The sequence below is a fragment of the Ursus maritimus genome, unplaced genomic scaffold, assembly GCF_017311325.1.
Source record: "Ursus maritimus isolate PB19 unplaced genomic scaffold, ASM1731132v1 scaffold_24, whole genome shotgun sequence".
Taxonomy (NCBI): domain Eukaryota; kingdom Metazoa; phylum Chordata; class Mammalia; order Carnivora; family Ursidae; genus Ursus; species Ursus maritimus.
In genome coordinates, this window is record NW_024424897.1 from 10595115 (window position 1) to 10614857 (window position 19743).

The following is a 19743-nucleotide window of genomic DNA, read 5'->3' on the forward strand; positions in this document are numbered from 1 at the left end:
CTAGCAAATTCCACCTTTGGGTACAAATCCGAAAGAACTGAAAGCAGGGTCCTGAAGAGATATTTGTGCACTCGTGTTCACAGAAGCATTATTCAAAGTAGCCAAAATGTGGAAGCAACGCAAGTGTTCATCGGTGGATGGATGGTGGATGAATGGATAAACCAAATATGCTATATTCATCAGTGGAATATTATTCAGCCTTCAAAAGGAAGGAAATGTTGACATGCTACAACATGGATGAACCTTGGAGCTATTATGCTAAGTGAAATTAGCTAGTCACAAAAGAACAGTTGTTGTATGAGTCTATGCATATGAAGTACTTAGAGTGATCGAATTCATTGAGACAGAAAGTAGAATGGTTGTTTCCAAGGGATAGGGTGTTGGGGGGGAGGAGGAGTTATTGTTTAATAAGTATAGAATTTCAGTTTTGCAGGATGAAAAAAATTCTGGAGATAGTGGTGGTAATGACTGCACAACAATGAATATACTTAATGCCACTGAAGTGTAGACTTAAAAATCATTAAAATGGTAAATTTCATGTTATGTATATTGTACAATGAAATATAGATTTTTTTTTTTTAAGGGAACCAGGCTTTCTGAATGGCACTTTACCAAAAACCTAGGTTACACTTTAGAGTGCACTCTCAAAGTCATTTCACATGGTTCCACTGGCTCATTCATTCACAGGGGAGCACTTATTGAACCCTTTATTCAGGACCAGAACAGACCTCGATACAAAAAGGGAATACAAATTTGATTAAGGCACAGTCTGCAATAACAAGAGAACGTGAGAAGGAAATGAAGAAAGTTATTAATATGTACAGAGCCCCCTCGCTGCTGGCCACTGTATATACATGATTTCATTTGGTTCTCATAGCAGTTTTACTCACAGATAGATATTATTACACCCTTTAGGCCATGAGACTGAAGCCTGGGAAGTCAAATAATTTGTTCAGGTCTCAAAACTGGTAGGAAGCAGAGCCAGGATTCAAAACTTGGTCCAACGCCTGAATCTTTGTTCCTCTGCTTCTCGACACCACTGTTTCGTCCATCTCTGACCCAACCCTTTTGGGCAAGTCACTCTGTGTTCATGTCTTAGATTCATTAAATCTCTTTGAGCAATGCCTTCCTCTTATATTGGGTTTGCCTTGGAAAATAAGTTGCAAAGATTTGGTTTAAACTTCAGGGCCTCTGGACTTCCATCTCATTTCTAAGATCAAGGCTAAAGGTGCAGGCTCTTTAGTGAAGCGTCATCAAGGATATTCCATATTGGCTTTCATCCCCATTCTTCTATAGACATAACCAGGATCGTGTGTTCATTCATTTATTCACAAGGATAGTAAGATTTCCTAATTTCTCCCAATATCTCAGTCTGAAGTCTAGTGTTTCATTAAAATCTATTAGGTACAGGCCATGCTTTAACTAGTAAAATACTTGGCTTCCTTAGGTACACTGCACCTTGCTTACTGGATAATTAGAACGTTATTAAGACTTACAAGTTATATGATACTTATCCAGATCTTTACATAATCATTCAGAAAGCACACTCGCTGACATGCTTAATAAAAGACCTCTCCGTATATATACTTAATTATCACACTCAGTTATCTTAAGCAGCTAATTGAAATGCACCAGTGAATTTTGCATTTATAATTCCTAAGACAGGTTTCTCTCATTTCAGTTCACCAAGCTCTGTGTCATCCTGTTCAATTCAAACACTTGGCTGCCTCATTCATGCCTTCTCCTTATGTCAAGGGCACCAGCTAAATTATTTCTTACACTCCTGGCTAATAGGAAACCCCAACTCAGGCCCTCAGGCTCAAGCAAGACTATTTCAGGAAGCCAGAGTGCTATGTTCCAGCAACTTCCCCTGAATTCACATCACAGATCTACTTTGGAGACCGGGGGAGGGGGGAAGGGGGGGGAAAGGGGGGGCATTTAGGATATTAACCTCATTAACCAGTCCTACAGGCAAGAAAACTTTCATACTTGAACTTGAAGTCATAACAGAAAATATTCTGGTAGAACGGCTAAGGAGAAAGAATAAAGTACATTTTCTTTATCCTTAGGTTCCCTGGCTTTGTGGGAAAATGTTGCCCAAGTGAATTATAGTAAATACCTGAGATAAACTCAGTGTTAAGGATTATTATTATTATTATTATTAAGTATTGCGAAGGTCTTTCTAAAATGACACCTGGGTCCACTGTGAATGAGACAGCTGCTATGGAAGGGGATCCTGGACCCAGCCAGCTATTTTCAGAACCAGTGCAGAAATAGCTGGCCAGAGACATAGATAGTCAGCCTTAAGGCCTTTGTGAACTAGGCTTTGGAATTTGTCTCCCTCAATGTTGCAAGGGAAGCAACTCAGACCTAGTATTATACAAGATCGCCACTGACGGCCTCTCTGAGCAGAACACTGAGGATGAAGCTGACTAGCACAGGAGCTGTATTAATCCTGGCTGCCCCACGCAGCCGTCTACACAATTAGAGCCAAATTATAGTCTCTGAGCTATGGATTCCTCAGCATGGTAATACGAGCTGTGACATTGGGCAAATTCTTAATATTCTTGACCTTCCGTTTTCTCCTCTTTAAAATGGAGATGTTCATACAGGGGTTCCTGGTTCATATGACTGATGTGAGTTAAATGAGATAAAATATATGAAGCTTGGGGCGCCTGGGTGGCTCAGTCAGTTAAGCATCTACCTTCAGCTCAGGTCATGATCTCAGGGTTCTGGGATCAAGCCCCGAATCGGGCTCCCTGCTTGGTGGGGAGTCTGCTTCTCCCTCTGCCTCTGCCTCTGCCCCCCCACCTCACTCATGTTCTCTCTCTCTCTCAAATAAATAAAATCTTTTTTTTTAATTATGTAAAGCTTATAGAAAGTGCTTAGTTAATGGGCTTAATAATACTTGACTTACCCATATCACACTGCTGGTACAAGACTCACATGAGTTTTGGCATAAGTGAGGAAACAATAATTATTTTCTATCCTATAGTGGGAGATAATAGAAAAAATATATATGTATTGATCTCTGCCCCCTGTTCCTGGCACAGAGCACCTAAAACCCTGTAACTTCCTGGGTGATTGGAGTGTCTTTTATTCCAATGAGGTGACTCTGGGCTGGATTCCCAGATGGCGCCTAGATGAGAGCCAGTCATCGGAAAGACCATGCCACTATTAGAGGCTTGGAATATTCAGCTCCACCTCACCGCCATTGTCTTGAGAAGGGAGAAGAGCTAAAAATGGAGTTAATGATTGATCCTGCCTATGTGGTGAAACGTCCATAAAAATCCTAAAAGTACAAAGTTTGGACACATCCGTGTGCTGGGAGGGTGACACGCCCCAATTCCACAGGGACAGAAGCTCCTGAACTTGAGACCCTCCCAGACCCTGCCCTATGTATCTCTCCATCTGGCTGTTCATCTGTATCCTTCATCACATCCTTTAATAAACTGATAATCGTGCTTCCCTGAGTTCTGTGCACCACTCTTGTTCACTCATCAAACCCAAAGAGGGAGTCATGGGAACCTCTGATTTGCAGGTGTTTGGTCAGAAGCACAGGTGACAACCTGGACTGGTGATTGGCATCTGATGTGGTGGGGGCAGGGGAGCGGTTCTGTAGGACCGAGCCCTTACCCTGTGGGATCTGACAATATCTCCGGCTAGACAGCGTCAGAATTAAGTTGTAGAGCACCCCGCTGGTGTCATGGAGAATCACTTGGTGTGGGGAACCCCCCCCCCTAATTTGGTAACCAGAAATGTCAGAAGTGAAGTGTTTTATGTAACAAAAAAGACACATAGGAGATAAATTGAACTGGGTTTTTTTCCCTACAACAGGAGGGAAAGAATGAGTTTTCCCATTTTACGGGAGATAGCTATGAAAATAAACAGGTTAACATAGGTAAGGCATTTAGAAGAGCATCAAGCACATGGAAGGTGTTTTTGAAAGTCTTTCTTGACAATTAAATCTGTTTTAAAAGCAGTATCATCAGTAAGGATTTACAGATATGGATGTTTTTAACTGCACTCAGAGGAACCCCTTCAGGAACTATCCAAGAGGAGGAGATAGTGGGGTGTTAGCACTTAACTGCACTCACTGCAATGGTGTCTAATAGACCAGTGCTCAAATGTAGTGCCCTCTGGCCATAAGCATGATCTAGCTCACGCATCTGTGATCCACTGGAGGTTGGCTGATCTCAGCTGTGCTCACCTCGGGGGCTCTACTGATCTCAAATAGGGTCACTCATGCTTCTGGGGGTCAGATGTCCCAAGCTGGGCTTGCTTGGGGCAGTGTGGCTGGGGTGGCACTGCTCCGTTTGTGCCTCTCCTGGGCTAGCCTGGGCATGTTCCTCTTGTGATGACAGAAGACACACAAGTGAAAAGTCCAATTGTTTAAGAGCTTTTTAAACCTCTAGTGGTCATTTTATGTCCACGAATATTTCATTGGTCAAAGCAATCACACGGACTCAAAGTCAAGTTGGAAAATACACTCTACTTCCTTAAGTGGGAGCAACTTCAAAGTCACACAGCAAAGGGCAGGGATTCAAAGGAAGGAGAACTGAGGTCATTAATGCGATGTATCACAGTAGGAGAACAAGGCGATTGGCCAGACTTTGGAAACATCCACCTAAGTTGTAGCCATTTCTGTATTTCATTGGTTTACACGTATTGATAAGATTTAAATTTAGTAAAGGGCACCCCCGCTAAAAAAGACATGGATATAGTTCAGAGTAATTGATGTAATTGAATGAACATGTACTATTTGAACACTGTGGAACTGAGCCTGGAGAAGTAGAAGCTTTGATAATGGGGCCCTGGTCATGTCAGTGGGATGCCTGCCGGCAGACTGTCAGGGAGCTAGAAGAAAGTGGGTGGTTCAGTTAGTTAAGCATCTGCCTTGGGCGTAAGTCATGATCTCCAGGTCCTAGGATCGAGCCCCGCGTTGGGCTCCCAGCTCAGCGGGGAGTCTGCTTCTCCCTCTCCCTCTGCTTCTGCCTCTCCCCTGCTTGTGCTCTGTCTCTCTCTCAAATGAATAAACTTTAAAAAAATTTTTTTTTTTAAATGTAAAAGCCCAATCCATTGGTCATCGGGTAGGCCAAGGCATCAAAGGAAGATGAAGAAACACCAAAACATGAGAAGTGAATGGGCAATAAAGAAAAGGTCACCTGTGTCTTAATTTGGCCCAAAGACAGCCCTAAATGCAATCTTCTGTCAAACCTATATATCTAATGTCATTAAAATAGAAGTACCAATGACATTTTCAAAGAAAATACTTCCTTCTGACATAAATACGGAGTTAACCCTTCAACAGCTGAATTTTATTGGGAGAGTTTCTAAAATGGATGCTCCCCTTTAGGGTAGGTTTGCTCGAGTTTATTTACTTGCTCTTTGAGGCACCTGGACAAGTAAGTGCTAAGAAAATTAAAATAAAAGATAAAATGAGGAATGGGCAAATGACCTTTGGCTCATTCAGATTTCAGAAGAATCTCGTGACCTGGTTTCTAAATATTTGATTCAGAAAAACCTAAACCCTGTTTGTTAACTGCATTCCTTTTCTCATTAAAATAAAATTTAAAAAGGCCTCCCATGAGTATAAGGGTGGAAATTCAATCCATATGGTTTCTGATTCATTTACACTTAGCTCATCAAAATATTTTGTAAGAGCTGAGCTCTTTGGTGCCCAAAGATGCTTTGTGGTCTTTTTCCTTTGAAACCGAAAAATTGCAGTTTATCATCGGCTTGTATAAATGCAAACGAAGATTGAAGGACACTCCCAAATTTATTATCTCGTAGGGCTGGAGTGGGTTCTAAGTTTGGAAAGTCTGTCTTCCTCAGCTGGCTTCTTCTCTCCTGTAATTTATCACAATATTCCAATTCTACCTGTATGGCACTGATCTCATTTTCACCACTCACATTAATATCAATGCTCTTGCTGATAAGGACAAACCAAATCTAAAAGGATCAAAGTCTCAGAAATGATCTAGGAAAGTAGAGAGTAGGCTTTGGGCAAAAAGTTCCAAGAAATTTTGGAGGAACATGAATGTTTTTTGAGTGTAGCATGATTCTGTAGCCAGATTTCAAAGGTAGAGAGTACAGTCTTCTATTCATCAAAACTCAAAAGAAATAGCTGGGCTTCTCATTACACTTCAGGGTCCAGACTTAATGTCAAAACCAAATCCACACGTATCAAAAGAATAAGGGCAGCTTTTCCTTTGTTTTACGTAACTGATCCGTAGCCCCAATTGGTGAGGTGATTTTAGGGAAACATGAGGTCAGAATAGAAATTACTATACAGATAGAATGACTAAGAAAATACTAGAACAATGGCACAACCAGGCAGCAAACTCAGGTCATGAGATGCTAAATACCTGATTTTCCTGTGCCCTATATGCTACTGAAATGTAAATCAAAATAGTTATTATGAATTCATTTATATTACTGGCTAATGATAGTCACTAAAATCTAGAAAAGAATAATGGGTGGAGGTGATCAATAGTGTTAAACTTCTAGAATTTTCTCCTTTTATGTTGCCATTTCGATAGTAGGCAATGTTCTTAGTTCTGTATTCTCAGAATTCACATTAGTCTCTAATCTTCAATTGCTATCTTTACGTGTACATCTCATATTTTATATAAGCCCCTGTGCCACATCTTTAGGTAACTCTCAATAACATGGGATAAAAGGGTTCTCTGGCTTTGACAAAAGTTGTCCTTTTCGAAGCTGGCAAGCAACTTTCTTTGTTTTTCCCACAAACTAATTTGGTTCATTCCAGTGATGAGGAAAATTAAGGTCAAAGTTTCACAGGAAGAAAAAGATGGAGACAGAAGTTTTTCCACAATGGCTAGAGTACAGCTAATCTAATCGTCTTATCCCAGGAGTCTCTTTCTAATTTGGTGAGGAGGATTGGCGAGGGCAGGTTCATGACCCTTCCTAAAACATCAGCCATATAGAAACCAGGACTCCAGAGGCATGATTGCAGAATGCAAGCCCATTTATTTTGTTCAATTTGATATCTACAGTATCTAGACAGTGCCTAGCTTCGAGTAAATATTCAATATATGTGTGCTGCATAAATGAAATAATCTTAAGAGAAATTTCAAAGAGATCAAAAGCCAGTCCCCACATGAACTTAGAATTAAACATCTTCATTCACTGCAATTTCTCTCTCCCAGCAGTTGGCCATGAATGCGCTAAAGGTAACTATCCTCATCGGCCCTCTCTCCTGGGATTCCTCCTCCCTGGGTATGAAGTAGCAAGGAGGCCATTGTCAGTTCCTGTCATTTCAGTCGTATTCTTCCAGAGTTACATCTTAGATCTTATCATCATCTGTAATTCTTCCCTTTTCAAAATCCTCATCATATCTCCTTGTCTTCCAGCTACTTCCACTACGACAGCTTTTCAGCTTCATCAGGACCTTGAGAACTCTGGACCTGCTGCTTTTTTCCAAATCCACCCAACCCTTTCTTTAGTTCCTTCTACATCCAACTTAAACTCTTACTTTCTGTTTTCTTCTTGCCTACTCCCAAGCAACCAAGCAGTACTAGGGGAAAAAAATACACAACAGAGTAAATGTGATCCACTGTAAATGTATGGTCATCCAATTTAAATAGGCCCACAACATTGCCCAGCAATTCTACAACATTGCTCCTCAGAGTGTGGTCCACAGACCAACAGCATCGGCATCACTTAAGAGCTCATAGAAATTGAGAATCTTGGGCCTAATCTCTGACCCACTGAATCAGAACTGAAATTTTAAATAAGATTTGCAGCTGATTCACACACACACGAAAGTTCAGAAGCACTACACTGTACCATCTATTATCCTTCACTCTTTTATAGTCAAAATCTTTATCTCAAGTGGATTCTTTCCCTAGATAGTAAATTATACTCAATCTCTCCCACTAAACGAACAAAAGGGGAAAATACCTATAACTACACATTTCCCTTGAACCATGGCCCTTTCTCTTCTCTCATTTAGAGGCCGCTCACTCAACATTTCTTCACCTGACACTGCTCTGAAGCAAATTTCTGTCTGGCTCCAATGACTTCACAAAAACAACTCTGAGAAGTTTGCTAGTGGCCTCCATGTCACAAAAGTCAATGGATTTTTTTAGTTCTTATCTTACTTAATATCTGACCAGCATTTTGACACTGTTAACTTTCCTTCCTTAATAACACTCCTCCCTTGACTTCAACGGCAAAGCCTTCTTGGTTTTCTTTCTACCAGTCTAGTCACTCCATCTATCTATTCATCCATCAATCTATCTAGTTAACCTTGAAAACATCCTCGATAAAACCCTCTTGCTTACCTCCCACAATAATTTCACCGTAAGTCCTGAATCCCTTCAAACTCACTTACTTCTATCTCTATCGATGGGGTTAATCACCGTTCCACAGGTTACCATCACCAGACATTTCAATTACTGCAAAATCCAAACCACGCTTATCTTTCCATTCTCTCAATATCCCATTCCAAAGCATTTCTAATCCATTTCTTCACCCAGGAAACTTTCCACCAACACCTCCTTCTGCTCCCCACTTCTCTTTACCCAGTTCATGCCTATCTTCCTAGATCTCAACTTCCTCATAAAAATTTTTCTTGAGGGGCGCCTGGGTGGCACAGCGGTTAAGCGTCTGCCTTCGGCTCAGGGCGTGATCCCGGCGTTATGGGATCGAGCCCCACATCAGGCTCCTCTGCTATGAGCCTGCTTCTTCCTCTCCCACTCCCCCTGCTTGTGTTCCCTCTCTCGCTGGCTGTCTCTATCTCTGTCGAATAAATAAATAAAATCTTTAAAAAAAAAAAAATTTTTTCTTGAAGTTCAAGGTTAGGTCAAATCACCCTACTTTTAGTATTCAAGAGTATGTGTACTGCTTTTTCATTAACATTTATCATAGTTATACTCTTACATATATTGTGTGATTCTTAGATTAATGTTTATCTTCACATACCCACTGCAAAGACTAGATTATATATTCGATGGCAGTAAGGACCTGCCTGTTTTTGCTCAACAAGGCATTCTAGTGGCTAGAAAAACATCCGACACAAAAGAGTTATTCAATAAACAACTGTTGAATGAATTAATGAGCAAATATGCTCTGATTTGAAGAAGTGTCTATGGTGTCCCAGAGGCCAATCTCCTATTTGCTGCACTCCTGCACCTGTTTCTACTGCTCAGTTTGAAACATAGCTTTCGGGGCACCTGGGTGGTGCAGTCGTTAAGTGTCTGCCTTTGTCTCAGGGAGTGATTCCAGCGCTCTGGGATCGAGCCCCACGTCAGGCTCCTCTGCTGAGAGCCTGCTTCTTCTTCTCCCACTCCCCCTGCTTATGTTCTCTCTCTCCCTGGCTGTCTCTCTCTCTCTGTCAAATAAATAAATAAAATCTTAAAAAAAAAAAAAAAGAAACAAACAAACAAACATAGCTTTCTACTGTTGTGCTCTCATATTAAATCTGCTGTATTTATTGTCTTCCTAACTAGGTATTAAACTTCTTAAAGATAGTGTTGTGAACATTATTAATCCTCATTATTTACATTTTTTTAGATTTTATTTATTTATTTGAAAGAGAGAGAGAACACAAGCAGGGAGAAGGGGCAGAGGAAGAGGGAGAAGCAGACCCCCCTGCTGAGCAGGGAACCCGATGTGGGGCTTGATCCCGGGACTCTGGGATCATGACCTGAGTCAGAGGCAGATGCTTAACCGACTGAGCTACCCAGGTCCCCCTCATCACTTACATTTTTAAATAAACAACCGTTTATTGTCATCAGCAATGCCCTGCTCGTCAGTGACATCGATGATACATGGAAAGAAGAGAAAGACTCATAAGACGAGAGAAGTGATTCATTTAATCTATCTAGAAAACTGTTTGGAGAATAAGTCATTTGGCCCATTGTTGATGGATTCCTACCAGGCTAACTTACAAATTTTGGACCCATAGACATTGCAATTGAAGTAGATTTTAGAAATCATGCACCTACTCCCTTCATTTTCAACCTAGACACAGCAAGCCAAGATACACAAAGCAATCCGCAGCACATAGCACATCCCATAAGGTAACGTGTATGCAGCGGAAACAGGATATGAGTTTATATTCTATCAAAAGTTTATCTCCAAAACCAAAGATGAAAATTTTTCCTATTAGAAATAATTCTCTCGAAAGAGGAGGAAAATAAAACCAGGCAAGCAACCATATTCAGCATACAGACTGAATTGGACCTTCTAGAACCATGTTGGTTTCCCTGAAAGCTTTGTGTTTTATGTAGAAACATGTCTAAGGATTTGTTTATTTATTTATTTGAGAGAAAGACAGCCAGAGAGAGAGAGAGAGGAGGGGGAGGGGTAGAGGGAGAAAATCTTCAAGCAGACTCCCTGTTGAGCACAGAGCCCCATCTCACGACCCATGAGATCACACCCAAGCTGAAACCAAGATTCGGATGCCCAACCGACTGAGCCGCCCAGGTGCCCCTACAGAAGCATGTTTAATTTGGTAGTAAGTAATAGACATACTCAAACACATATACCCATTTCTTCAAAGTGGGGTGTTTTTTTTTTTTTTTTGCCAGATCCCTAATAATTAATTAAATTGACAAAGGGCGACCCTAGTGAAGTAATTTTGTAATTCTGCATCACTGTGCATCAGCATCTGCCGCTGTCCTGAGCCTCCTGAGAAGGAAGATGAAGTCATCTGGAAGACACAACATGCATCACGGAAAAGGCTCTGGTGAGATACTCTCATTTGGCCTCATTTTCTGAAAGCATGGATCCAGGATTCAATGTGATCTCCATCACATTTAAAGTTCGCACGTGAAGGACAGGCAAGTTACGCACCTGTCCTGTGACAGCCTCACTATGCAAAAGGTGATGTCTGCAACCAGCATTGTCAGCCTCACTTGGGCATCTGTCAGAAATGGGGCCTAGAAATCTGTTTTAAAGACATTCTTTAGGTAATTCTTACACATACTCAAGTTTCAGGCACATTGTGTGACAAAGCAAGTTTCTATAACGTCGATTAGCTCATACACAAGGAGTTCTCTTGTTTCGTATGCATTTTTTTTCTAGGCAATAGAAGAAAAAATACTGAAATCACAATCATAAACATTAGCAGAAAGGGGGGAAAAATCCCTCCACTAGCTTATCGAAGAAGTGGAAGCACTTTCAAGTCTCTTTTTAAAAAATTTAATATGAGCACTGTGCCCAGGGCTTCCTTCCAAAAACGTGCCTGCACTGGCTTTGCCCTGTTTCTTACCCTCGGCGCTTGTTCCTGTTCTCACCATCGAGACACCCCCTGATCGCAGTTCTGCCATCTGCATATCTCCATGCCTGGAGGTCAGCATTTCCACTCTCCTTATGTTTTCTGCATTTTTAATGTCTGCTGGGGCAGTTCTAGGCCGATGGAACTGCCTGCCACTGTCCAGGTTAACTCCTTAAGTGCCAGTGGTTATTTTTATTAGTGCCCTGGCTATAAAATTGCACAGGTTTTGTGTGTTCTGTCCCAGCCCAATCCTTCCCCCAAACCTTGTTATTTTTAGCGTGTAAATTTGCAAAACACATTTTTACCACCTGTCGGGAATACATTTATCATGTTATGGCAGAAATTCCTGTAATTTTGTGGTGTGTGTGGAATTTGGTCTGTAACAATAAAGTACTTTGATTTTTTTAAAAAAATCAGATGATCTTATTTTTCTAAACAGTCACCTAGAAAGTTCATAATTGCCATAAGTGATTAATTATTTCAACTTTATTTTACAGTCCTACTATGTACGTGTATATACACAGCTTACCTGATGATAGTTTTGGAGCTTTGTTCTGAAGTTTATAACATCAGAATGAGAGATTTAAAAGTCACCTTAGTATTTTAAATGTAGAGACACTTAGAAACACCTAGCTATTTTTTTCCACCTTAGATGTTTGCAAACGTGCCAAATGCCACTGAAAATACATTAGTACAAAAACTGATGTAATGAGGTTAATGCTGCCTGTTAATAAGTAGGCAGCATGAGCGATGAAGAATTGACCATTTGAGCACTGCAGGTTAAAAACAAACATGTAATTAAAAATAAAAAACATCATTAAAATCAAAATGGAAACGGAAAATTATATTCAATATTATATTGGAGTCATTCAAAATCAAAGAAAACAACTAGTCCTTCGGGTCTTACCCCTCAGAGAAGAAAAGCTAAATTTCTTCAAAAAATTACTTGTTTCTGGCAAGATTCTACCATCTCTCATCTCAATGTAAATAAACGAACTACTTTTCTTTCCCCTGGAGCTGAGTTCACAAAATTTTCAAATATACATTTTTCAGTTTCCNNNCCCTACAGACTTCTTAAATAGGAAATATAGAATTCCATGTTGTTTAGTCAACTGACGATGTCAGCTCCTTCCACGTTTCCACTCTCTCGGCCAACACAACCACTTACAACTAAGTTGCAACATTCACAGAAAATGCATATCATATTTATTTATATTTTTCCCATTTTAATAAAGCCTTGCAAATAGCCACTTGGCTATTCCCCCACATTGTTCGGTGAAGAACTGAAAATAAATCTTATTAGTATCATCTGTCCCTCCAAGAGGACATAACAGCCCAGTAGTGAATACGTTTGTGAGCGAGCTGGCATTCTTTTTAGATTCAATTAATGGTCCAGGCTGGTTAAATGTATAAAGTATGCATCAAAGTATTTTACTTTAAAAGTGAAAGGACCATAAATCTTAATAAATTGAACTGAATCCAAAAGAAAGAATTTCACAGATTCATGGTATTAAGAAATCTCAGCATTGGAAACAACACTGTGGGCTTTCTAGTTAGACATTCTCTAAGCATTCATTCTCTTTAAAAGGGCTTCTGAGACACGGTCACCTAGCCTCCTCTTAAACACACACATTGGGGTTAATTTTTGGTGAGGAAATCTATTTGCGGGAAACTTGAATTCTTAGCAAGTTCTTCCTTTCATTAAACCAAAATATGACTCCACATAACTCCAATCACTAATTTTAGCATTAATCGTCTATAACATTACAGATGAAATCTAAGTCTTCTTCCGTAGATTGCTGTTTTAAATATTTGAGATAATTAATATTAGATCTCAGCTTTCAAACTTTTCAACTGACCATCATAAATTTCATCATAGTTTTTTTTTTTTTTTCATTAAAAATAGTGTTGGTGGGAATGCAAGTTGGCATAGCCACTTTGGAAAACATTGTGGAGGTCCTTCAAAACGTTAAAAATACAGCTACCCTATGATCTAGCAATTTCACTACTGGGTATTTACCCCAAAGATACAGAGGTAGTGAAGAGAAGGGCCATATGCACCCCAATGTTCATAGCAGTGATGTCCACAATAGCCAAACTGTGGAAGGAGCTGAAATGCCCTTCAACAGACAAATAAAGAAGATGTGGTCCATATATGCAATGGAATATTACTCAGTCATCAGAAAGAATGATTACCCAACATTTGCATCAACGTGAATGGGACTGGAGGAGATTATGCTAAGTGAAATAAGTCAAGGAGAGAAAAACAATTATCATAAGGTTTCACTCATTTGTGGAACATAAGGAATATAGCAGGGACATAGTTAGGAGAAGGAAGGGAAAAATGAAGGGGGGAGGTAAACAGAGGGGGAAATGAACCACAAGAGACTATGGACTCCGGGAAACAAACTGAGGGTTTTGGGGGGGAGGGAATGGGCTAGCCCGGTGATGGGTATTAAGGAGGGCACGTATTGCATGGAGCACTGGGTGTTATACACAAACAATGAATCATGAACACTACATCAAAAACTAATGATGTACTATATGGTGACTAACATATCATAATAAAATAAATAAATACATAAAAATAAATACATAAAAATAAATAAATAAAAAATAAAATTAGTGTCCCACCATCACCACTTGCTAGCCCTTCTCTGAATGTACTCCAATCTTGAAATCAATATACTTCTAAAAATGCATCCCCTAGAAATAAACACAAGCCTAAAGATGAGATCATTCAGTTAGGGAGTACAAAGATTCTATTACCTCTCTTCTTCTAGGCAGTAAACTTCCACCCATGCTCTTTAGTTTGGAATTAGCTTTTTTTTTTTTAATTGAACCTATCTTACTGTTGCGTGTAGTTACTTAAAAACTCCAAGACTATTTCTAAATTACTGTAACGACCAAGCTACTAACTTTCTGATACTGTGTAAGTTAATAGCAGCTTACAATGCTACTGGGGATATTGGGACTGCCTCTTCACCCCCTCCAAAAGAAAGTTGGAAGTGATTCATTAGACAACCTTATTTTGCAGTGATTCTCTTCTCCTTTACCCTCTTGGAAGGGGGACACTGTGCATGGTCATGTTTTTTCTACTATATAAATGCTTCATGCATATTACTTCACCTTGCCCACAAAGGTTTCATGAGGGTTTTTTTTTTATTATTTGTGGAAATAAAGCACATTAAGTAAAAGCATTTGCTCAATCTATCTATTATTACTTGAAAGAAAGGGGAATGGAAAGAAGAATGGGAGGAAGGAAAGAACAGAAAATATTACAAGTTTGAATAGAATTAATCTTAGTGAACCTGTGATAACACCTAAAGATCCCTGCTTTCTAAGTTTTTCTTAATCATATGGTAATAAATAAACATAATTTTAAAGGAAAAATAAAAAGCTAGAATTTTTACAGAACACCAAGTTCTCGGGTCCAGACCCTCGGTCAAAACTTTGCATTCTTGTTTAATTTATTTTATTTTATTAAGATTTTGCAAAATATTTTTATCGTCTTTACAATGTTTTTTGTTGTTTATCTTCAATTTTTGATTCAAGTATAGCTTATTTCACACAGAGACAGAAATCACAGACAGACATGATCTCCTAGGATCACCTGAAAGAGAGAGCCAAGCCCCCACCCCAACATTCCTTTCACCACCATTTCTAGACATGAAGTGAAGAAATGACTAAAATCATATTAATCAGAAATAGATCAGAATGAGGAACATTTGCACATTACATACAGCTCATTAGTTTGTGCTCTGAATAACATGTTTTTGAAAGAGAACAAGTCACAGTACCATATCCTTTTATTAGAACTCTCTCATTTGTCATACCTTGTCTTGGGACAATCTGAACTAATGCTCGACCCAGGCAATGATGTTAGAGGATGTTTGTAACTTTATTACTCATGTCAAATTTCAAAGATTTAATACAACACATTGTAATTTAAGAATATTAAAGAGACATGATACAGAACATTTAGGTCTTACCCCACAACCACTTCTCCATTCGATTCTTATAAACAGCCTAACTTTGTTACCAGTAGGAGGTAAGGATTTTATTACTTAGATGAGAAATTTAACTTTGAGTCTTTTTCTGGGCAAAATCGAGTTGAGGGTTTTGTAGTGTTGATGGCTTGAGGGTTTTGTTGGTTGATGGTCAAGAAGACTTTCAAAGCCTTACAATTATATAGAGAATGCATTAACCTATATGAATTGGACACAGCAGGGCACAGAGTATCAATAGAGTGTGATAGTATAATGATGGTTAAAAATTTGTACTATAAAGTCAGACCACCACACTTTAAATCCCAGCTCCACTACTTACTCTGTAACATCAAACAGGTTATTTAAAATCTCAGTGCCTCAGTATTCTTGCCTACAAAATGGGATAATAATGTTACCCTCTTCATGATATTTTAAGGATTAAAATGAATAAACACACATAAAGTACTTCGACAGTACCTAGTATATCATGTGTTCAATAAGTGTAAGCTACACTATGTATTTTTTTATATTTATATAATTTTAACCATTACCTTATGTTTAGAAAAAAGACTAGAAGGAACACATCTGTCTATAATGTTCTGCAATGTCTATAATGATTGTCTACAATGGTTTATACAATAAGCTAAAATTGTTTATCCAGTAGCTTTCTAGTATTGTTTATACAGTGAGCGTATGTTCCTTTAATAATTAAGGGTGAGGTAGGTGGGTGGGTACTTAGGAAATATATTTCAATTATCCTTCTTCACTCCAGAGTTTTGGCTTCTTGGTTATATAGGTACATCTCGAGACGATAGTTAATTTTCAGCTTTGCCAGTGGTTATCAGGCACAAAGAAAAATAATCCAGCTTATGCAACTCAAACTCATGTGAGACTGATTTGTGTCAAAGAACCAAGAGAGTAATTTATGAGACTCTGCCAAGCAGACTGAGATTCATGTTGGCTGTTCAACACAGTCTCTTCTTAGCAGAGGAGTCTATTCAGGAAATCAAATGAAGATCGAGCTGCCCGGTGAGTAAGAACTGGGAAGGAGTCTACCGAAATAGCCCGATTCACACAACCAGTGATTCTACCATTAAAAAACAGCCCTCCCCAAAGGACTGTGGAGATACACTCACCCAGTCCTTTCCAAGTTCTCCTTTCAGTTCTTGAATAATATTAACATTTAAGTTTCCTGTTTGTTTCAGAGGAAAAGCCTCTAATAAGCATTCATCTTCAATTGCACTTGACCTCCAATCAAGGAGGCTGTGACTCTAACTCCTAACACTAGGGTAACCCTTTAGTCCCCATGATTTCCAAAGAGAGAAGATTACATCCCCCCCAAAAGCCAGGGAATCCCTTTAATTATTTGTTATACTAGGCCATCACATATATCAATAAACTTCTTTCCATCTATCTAATCACAAATAAATAATCGGAAAAATCTCTAGCAAAATTATACAAATGCACATCCATGCAAATGATTACAAACTGTTGAAGATAAAACAGTTCTCAGGATATCTGAGTCCCTTCATTATTTGCAGAAGGTCTACTAATCTTAAATCCTGCAGTACTTCAAATTTTCCCCACAATCAGAAGGCGTTGAGTTCTACCTCACGAACATCCTACATTCATCCCATCGCAATCCATGCATTCAGCAACTCATCCTTCTAAGACAAGAATCTGGAAATCTAAGCTTGGTAGGAGAAGGGAACAAATGATGCATGTGAAAAAAAAAAATTTGTTCACAGACAAATTAACTCATCCAAATTCAGTGGGAGAACAGAGATGTTAACTCTGGCCCAGCGAGGTGTAAGCCTCAACAGGATTAGACAGTGTACTAAATAGTACAAGTATGGTCCATGCTGAATCATAAGAAAGAAAAAGATATCTGAGTAATTATTTTGAATGTTCCCCATTTCACAAAACTTACAGACAGGAAGAGGCAGAGAAAATTCTGGAGAATCAACAAAATATTTTGTACGTTTGTGAATATTTCCCAAAATATTATCAATCTCCAGGATGTGTCGCCTCCTCACTTTTGATTCAGTTAAATATGCCAGCCACATTTCAACCAAAGATGTTTGCTTAATACACAAATAAATCGTAATACACTATACACTCTTGCATTTGAGAAAATCTCCAAATGCCAAATGAACCAACTGTTAAATAACAAATCACAATATTTGTTAACAAACTTTTCAATCGAGCTGCTGTTTTCCCCCCTTTGCTGACTGATTTCCCTCTGTCATTGTTTTGCATATGGTTGAGGAACACACTATGTAATGGCTGAAAAATGTGACTGAAGGTTTTGAAGCCCTTTGTTTTTAAAAATAGTGCCACCACTTGAGAAATAAACATGATGTCTAGGAATGGGCTCATTTTTACAAAAAATGCCTTAAATGATTCAAAAATCTCAACTTACATAAGAGCAACCACTTTTAAAGCAGCTTAGGAAACAGAACACATCCAGCTTTGGACAACTCACAACAAGGGCAAAAAGCCAGATTCTCTCAAACCAAATGTGATAAATGCAAGTATTCTGCTTTCCATAGATCATAAGACAATACAGTTGATGGAGCCGAAAGAGAAACCAGAGGTTCTGATACTTTAATGTGCAGTGGGCCAACTGCTTATTCCGTGCCCGACTGAGGGATAACTTCCCCCAGGGATCTTTACGTGATTCCCCAAACTCAATGAATATTTGTTCCCTCACCAACTTACAGAGAGACAGGGTGGGTGGATGGGTGGATGGATGGTTGGATGGCTAGAGAGATAGAAAGGTAGACAGACAGATAAATAGATAGATGGATGATTGGTGGATGGATTGGTGGGTGGATGGATAGATGGATGTATAGAGAGATAGACAGATAATCTTTAAAGGATTTGTATCGAAAATGCATATATGTTAGTACTTATAGTAAAAGGATAAATGACTCGACAAAAAAAAAATAGGTGAAAGAGTTGAACAGACAATTCACAAAAAAAGATACAGGAATAGCCAATAAGCACAAGTTCAATATCATTAACCATCAGGAAAATATAAACTCAAACAAAAGCGATACTTCATACACATTTCTAAAATTTCTAAAGTTAAAATACTGGATGTTGGCAAGGATACAGAGCAGCCCAAACTCCCATATATTGCTGGAGGAATGTAAAAAAAAAAAAAAACAAAAAACGACAACAACAACAGCAATTTGGAAAACAGTTTGGCCAGGTCTTATAAAGATGTCCATTTACCAGATGACCAGGTAATTTCACTTCTTAAGAAATGAAAACAGGTCAATGGAAAGATTGGTAGATCAATGTTTATAGCTGGTCTAAACATAATAATTAAAAAATCTGGAAACAGTCCAAACATCCCTTCACAGGGCAATAAATGGCAAATTGTGGCCATTCATTCAATGGAATACTAGTCAGCAAAAAAATAGAAACAAGCTACTGATACATAAATGTATCATGTACATGGATGAATCTCAAAAACCTTACGCTGAGCAAAAGAAGTCACATACAGGAGTACATACCATGTGATTCTTTGATCTTACATGTTATTCTAGAACAAGCAAAACTAATCTGTAGTTGCACAAATCACATTGGTGTTTGCCTAGAGTATAGGGTGGGGGACTGACTGCAGAGGTACAAGGAAACTAGGGTGAGGGAAATGTCCTGCATCTTAATTGGATGGTGGTTACATGGGTGTACACAGTTGTCAAGTTAAACTAAATACTTAACATGGATACATCTGATTGTATATATTGCTGTATATTGTCTTCGATTGCATGTAAGCTATAGTTCAATGATACTAAAAGTTTTAACTCTTTATGAAGATAATCCTCTTGTGTGAATAAAGAAATACCATAAAATAATAATTTTTTAATCTTTTTTTCCACTAGGGAGGCATTATACCACAGCAGTTAAATGCAAGGCCTTGGAAGTTAGAAAGCCTTGAGGTGAAATCCTAGCCTTACCTCTTACTAGACGCAGGGCTTTGGCCAAGTTATTTCACCTCATAAGCCTCTGTTTTCTCATCTGTAAAATGGGGATAGCAGGGCCTCCTTCAAAGGGTTATTGTGAAAATGCATTGAGACAGGGCCTGCAAAGCACTGGAAAGACGCTTACGTAAGACAAGTGTCCATTACCTGTTGACTGCTATCATTGGAAATATCATCATTAATAATTTCACTGTGGCATCACTTCAGGAGGGGCTTACTTACAAAGGAGCATATATATCAAATAGACTTACGAAGTCAAAGTAACAAAATAAATACTTATTTGAACCCAGAACCATGGAAATAACTAGAAGCCAAAGCAACACCTCACAGTATTAATGGCACTTATTTGCCTCACTGAAATGACAATTAATGCAGGATGAGCACAGATTTTGATTTTCAAATAAAAAGAATTGTTCCACCGCTCAGTGTAGTAACACCTAGAACTTCTGACTGTAGCATCTCCAGCAGAGGACGTCTCTATGGAAAACTAGCATTCCCCGCAGCCTCGGTAGTG